Source organism: Eptesicus fuscus, chromosome 1 (genome assembly GCF_027574615.1).
Source record: "Eptesicus fuscus isolate TK198812 chromosome 1, DD_ASM_mEF_20220401, whole genome shotgun sequence".
In the NCBI taxonomy this organism is placed as follows: Eukaryota; Metazoa; Chordata; class Mammalia; order Chiroptera; family Vespertilionidae; genus Eptesicus; species Eptesicus fuscus.
Genome location: NC_072473.1, coordinates 9,317,853 through 9,323,852, shown reverse-complemented (window position 1 = coordinate 9,323,852; position 6,000 = coordinate 9,317,853).

The window sequence follows — 6,000 nt, the reverse complement described above, 5'->3', positions numbered from 1 at the left end:
CGTTGTGGAATAGGAGCAACTTCACTTCTCTGAGTTGAGCCTAATTATTTTTAAACTTGCTGGAAGGTTTATTTGTGAAACTGCTTGGTCACCTAGGACTGATAAGCCTTCTACTCCTGCAAAACAATGCATAAAAATGTTACTTTACATACTACGTTAATAAACTTAGTATGAATATGTTCTCACAAGCCAACTCAAATTGGAGTCCTGGTTGATTTTCAGAGTTTTCTTGTTCATGATTTAGAATAAACCTTTAAAGCTTGAAGGACTATATTGCCCATGCATAGGAATAAGAATCAAGATCAAACACAATTCCAAATTGTGAAGTGAATGCTTCACAATTTAAAGGTTACAGATTAAATGCTGGAAACAAGGCAACATGATTCCTAAGATTCCTTACTGCTTTTGTAAAGGAACTCCAGCAGGCTTCAAATATGAGTCAAGAGTCTGTTCCAGCTTGGGTCTCCACCAGGCTGTGGGCTGGCAGACCACCTGAGATAGCACCTTCTCATCTGACAGGTGAAAACTGGCTGAGATTATCTCTAAGGTCACTTCAGCTCTAAGATTATGATTGCTTCCATAGTTAAATTTCATATTAAACCTAAATAAATGTATATAAAATATCAGCTAAAGATCTTTCAGAATTATGTAGGCTTGGTTGTGGTTCTGGGTCATTTAACTCTGCAAATAGGAAAAAACATGGAGTGTAACGCAATCATATTGTATCTTGTAATAAGGATTCGAACCCTGGCTGGCATCATGGCACAAGAAGGGGGGCATACATGAGAGCGCTAATTCTATTTATCCACCCAGAGCCAGACCAGTAATGACAGAATGAAGGAAGAATTAAGTCTCAAGTTAGATAAATGTAGGCTAATACTGTGTGAAATATGCAGTTATAAAATATATCCAATTTCAGCTGTAACTTCAACCAAATTTTATTATTTTATACTATGTGTAATTTTCCTGATAAGAGTAATAACAAGCTATGGACAACTAAACTGTGATGTTTTGGACAAAGAAAGATTACATAGCAACGAAAAGAAATTAACTATTGCTATGCACAAGGACAAATCTCACAACCATAACATTGAGTAAAGGCCAGAAAATAGTACCAATTTCATGGAGTTATGAGGATTAAATGCTTGGAACAATGACTAGCTTAGCAAAGGCACCCGCTGTTGGCTACTATTATTTTATTATTTGGGTATTCACAGCATCCTCCCAACTATTCATCATGAAGCACATGTGCAACATGCAACAAATCCTCAGGGTCATAACATATAAATCTGATTTACTTTGCATCTGGACACTGCAGATATAGCAACCATTTCTTGTAAACAAATTTGAAGTACTAGAGCACAGGAAAAATAACTGGGCTTTAAGAAATACTGAAACCCAAGACCAATTTGCAAATTTTGCAATTTTGCTTTTGGCAGGTATTTAATCTCTCTGTGTCTTAATTTCTTAACCTAAAAAGTTGGAATAATATCTACTCCAATGGGCTGTGAAGACCAAATGACACAGTTAAGCAATCAACATCATGTCTGGTCCATAGCAGGCACAGCATAAACTTTGTTTTCCTTTTACTTCTTCCCACAAGGTAAATAAAGTTTGCACAAGATTTTCTTAGAGCTCAACCATGATTAGATTTTGCAAAATCAGTTAATATAACCCATTAAGTTCAAAATCCTGCAAAATGAGTTTACTTAAAAAATGAAGCTCATCCATATTTTACAATAGAAAAAAATCTAAATTCTTGACAACATAAGACCAAAAAGCCACCCGGTTTTTATGACGTTTTTTAGACGTTAGAGACATTTCAAAGGCATTTTTCAAAAGTCATTTGAAGATTCTGCTCCCAAGGTACAAGGCATTCACTTGCCATCAACTTTTCACAACGGTGAGGGATGAAAGTGGCCTTTCACTGGAAAACAAAAAGGAATACATAGCAAAACAGGGCAGATTACAACAGCCAGGCCACTCCAAAAACTTTTTAAAACAAAACTATGTCACCCTGGCAGGCATTGCTCAGTGGTTAAAGGTCGACCTACGCAACAGGGAGTCCAGGTTTTGATTCCCAGTCAAGGGCATGTACTACCCCACCAGGGGTGGGGTGAGTGCAGGACGCAACCAGTGGATGTGTCTCTCTCACATCAATGTTTCTCTCTTTCTCAAAAAAAAGGAAAAAAAAATATCTTCGGGCGAGGATTTAAAACACACACACAAACTGTGTCAATACACTGAACAATCACGATTTATAATTATTAAACCAATTTAAAACTCTAGTCTGAATTCCAGGGAAGCTAGGGAGGGAGGGAGGGAAACGATCCCCAACAAACGAAGTACTCAAAAGACCTTTCTTTCTCCTCATTTACGTATTTACAATAAAAGAGGGAGGCTGCACTATCTTTGATCAAACACAGCTACCGTCAAAGCTTCAAAAACAATGTCTTGATATGCCAAGGAAGAAAAAGAATGAAAAAAAAAAAAAAAGATAAACTCGTCCTCGAAGGTCAGCACCAACTATTCAAAAAGTGGCCAAATCGCAAAAGCTCACGTGCCCCGGCATTCCGGAAAAGCAATGGGAACCAGTGGGAAGCAGCCCGAATTAACCAGACACACTCCACATTAGCACTGCTGAAATTAAAATGTATACTTGTTCTTCCAGAAAAGCAAATTCTTCCTCTTCCCTCGCACAAATCCTCCCACTTCACACCTGACCCCTCTCGGGAGTTCCTTTGGGCATTAAAATCACTCAACTGCTTTCTCGCCCACACCCAAGACAAGAAAATTCAAGGAGAGGGTAAATATCACTGGATAAACCTTTTCTGGTGACAAATTCTGTAACACCAGCCTCCGGAAGACACAGGAACCGACTAGCTGTGGCCCGTCCCTCGTGGCTTCAATGGCGAAGACCCTTTGGAGCCACTCGAAGTCGTGTAGAAGCAGAGCAGGGCCACGTGACATCCAGCAACGGTTAAGGCAAAAGCCAGACGTTAGAGAGCAGGACGTTGCTAGATAGACCTTCCGGGAAAAGGCCTTTACTGCCCACTGCGCAGTGGCTGGTGGGATTGGAATTCTGCACTGACCGCAGGTGTGAACCTCTATTGCGGAGAGAAGCTTCTGGAGCTGTGCCGGGGCTGCTCGCGCATGCGCACGGGAGGGTTTGTGGGGGCAGCTCTCGGGGATGTGGCACTTAGGCCCGTGTCCTCCCCACTGTCACTGATTGGTTCTTTAAAGCTTTCTTTGAAACTAATTCCTCTCCGACCCCTCCCTGTAAGAGGTCCACGTTGACGGGATCCTAAGTGTGCTCATTAGTATTGGAATTTGAGGGGGAGAGGGACGGGGCCTTAGCGATCAATCTTAGTAATCGTGGTTTGGTACAAGTACTGACCCTGGAGCCAGATTTTCTGGGTTGGAACCTCAGCCCCAACATTAGTTACTCTATGGCTTTGGGCAAGTCAAGCAACGCTCTATTCTTTAGTTTCCCTATCTATAAAATGGGCACAATGTGGGGAGAACATGAGTTGGAGTAAGCAAAGCACTTAGAACCCTATCTGGCACATGAATTGCTATGTAATAAAGGTTACATGACATTATTTAGTGGCATATTGTCTTATATATATGGAGGCTGCCCATCTTGGGAAGGAGTAACAGTGTGGAACAGTCTGAGTACTTATCAGAAGTAAAGCCAGAAATTTTTTCCTCGGAGAGGGGCTACAGAAAAGTATATCCCACATTGGAAAGGTGTTATTTCTCCTCTCAAATATAAAGCAAGATTAGAGCCCATTGTAGAGACAGTATTTATCAGTATTTATTATTATTAGTAGTAGTAGTATTATTGTTATTGTTATTATTATTTTGCTCATATTTTTGCCATAGTAGTCTCCCCTCCTTATGTCCAGTTCTCTATAAAATGCTTGTGTTTGTGAAACCCCAAGAACGCAATTATATAACAACCACAAAGCCAACGCTCGAAATCTCGCAGCTCCGCCCACCTGCACGCACCTCACAGCGCTCACAGCCCTGCCCAACTGCACTGTTCTTTGGTGGTTAAGGCATTAGGGCCACAGACCTTTTATAATATAGATGAAGAGAAAAACCGGTTTAATTGCAGTCACGTTTATTTGCAGTTTCAATACACACTTTCTAGGTAATCAAACTTTCCTGGTACATTTTTTTAAAGGGGTTCACAATGAAACTGTCACCATTTTTACTAAAAATAAATACAAGACTTAAAGTGTTGCACAGCTCTAAAATATACAAAGGCTTGAATGTAAACGTTGAAAACATCTTACAAAAGAAACAATTTTTTGCAACAATTTAAAAAGTTCATATTTACAAATATTACAAAAATACAAAATGGATGCAAGTCCATAAACCATTGTCTTTTCGGCCAGCATGAATTGGTTCTAGTACCAAAATAGTGACGCATCATAGTTTTAAATCTTTGTCATGATCTAGTTTTCTAAATCAGCCACCACTGCAGCAACTGTACTCACTCACTGACCTTTGGCAAGAGCAAACAGTGTGTTTTATTTGCTATAACTAGTCCATGTCCTCTACTTAGCCAAAACATAAAAAAAAATCAAAAAGTAAGGAAAAAATTTCCCCCACACAACATAGACATGTTGTATAAACATAAAAGCACAAAAAATTAGCATCAGTGCAAACAACAGAAGAAAACTGGGAGTGATGTTTTTTTGAAATACCTAATGTGTGTACCCTGCTTCAAGATGGCAGTGATGTTGAAGACAGCCTCTAAATCTTGGTCTTATATACTATGTAATAAAGCCATGTAGAATATTCCAGATTACTAAGGAATTCCTTGCTTCCCCCCCCCAAGTTGGTTACTCAATAGTATTTTCCACAGTAAATTTAAAATTCATCTTTATTTGGGTTTTTTTTAAATCTATGAAATATAAAATAGAGAACCTCTACTATAGATTTTTAGAGTAAACAAAATAAGTAAAACTATATTATAAGCGTTAGTTCTATGATCGTTACATATAGAAGGTATCTTATTGCCTCACAATTCAAGTCAATATGTATTTTAAGATATACATGGTACCATTACTTAAATTAATGTCAATAATAAAAAGGTGACATTTATTAAAGCCAATTCATGTTTTCTATTCAAGATTTAGAATCACTTTTAAAGCCCACATACCTTTCTTTACACTTAAAAACCCCCTAACTACACAAAGCCATACTGCAAACGAACTGCTTTTATGAAAATTACAAAAGATAGCCTATTGTGACTGGAAATGACTGTTTCTTATCACATTTGTCTAAAAACGTAATTTTTAAAAATTTTGCCAAGTGTACTTTTCAAAGCATGAGAAAAAGATATTCATGTTCCCATGTGGTGTCAAACCATGTTGGTTTTCTTAAGTCATGGGTTCCAATGAGAAATGATGGTACATTTTTTTCAAACCGCAAACATATTTCTTTTAATAAAAAGTATAACATTTCATAAATGTTCAAATGTACCCTTTACCAGGTAGCTTATCTATCCCAGCCCAAGAGCGTGCGTGTGCACGCACGTGCACATGCACACACACAAACACACACATTCTCCCTCCTCTACCCCACCACCCCCTGTACCCATTTTACATACAAGGATGACAAGAAATTAAGGAACACAATTTGATAGGTGAAAACAAATAGTAGAAGCCAGACTTGTTCTTTTTTTCCAAACAAACAAACAGAAAAACCCAACAGCAATCAGATTCTCTAATTCTCAATCTGTAACATCTTAGAAAGTATTTATTTTTAAATACAGCATCTTCTTAGACCAGGTTTCTCCCTTCATATTGCATGAATGAAATCAAAACCACACCCTCTTTTTCACACATCCTACTTTCCCAAATACCACTTGCATAAGCTTAAAGCCAGCCGCATATCAATTTCTTGGTAACTCTGGTATGTTCTATTATTCTAATTGCATTCTATTCTTTTATAGGCCATATCCCTCCTTAGTTCTCTCCACTTGCT